Source organism: Penaeus monodon, chromosome 24, assembly GCF_015228065.2.
Source record: "Penaeus monodon isolate SGIC_2016 chromosome 24, NSTDA_Pmon_1, whole genome shotgun sequence".
In the NCBI taxonomy this organism is placed as follows: Eukaryota; Metazoa; Arthropoda; class Malacostraca; order Decapoda; family Penaeidae; genus Penaeus; species Penaeus monodon.
The window spans coordinates 31145851-31146073 of NC_051409.1; positions in this window are offsets into that span (position 1 = coordinate 31145851).

Genomic DNA, 223 nt, shown 5'->3' on the forward strand with positions numbered 1-223 from the left:
GGCCCAATCTTTCTCTTCTCTTTTCCTTCGATCCCAAAGTAAGAAAAATACTCTTACGGTAATCTATGAGTCTCTCCCCCTCCCCCCCCCCTCAAAAAATATTTATCTTAAACCCGACCTATCTTGCTTCTTCTTACAGATCTCTCTCAAGGTCAGCCTCCCACATCATGCTAGCTCGTCCTTCTCTGTGGTATGTCTCATGGCTCTCATTCTTGCTCGTCCT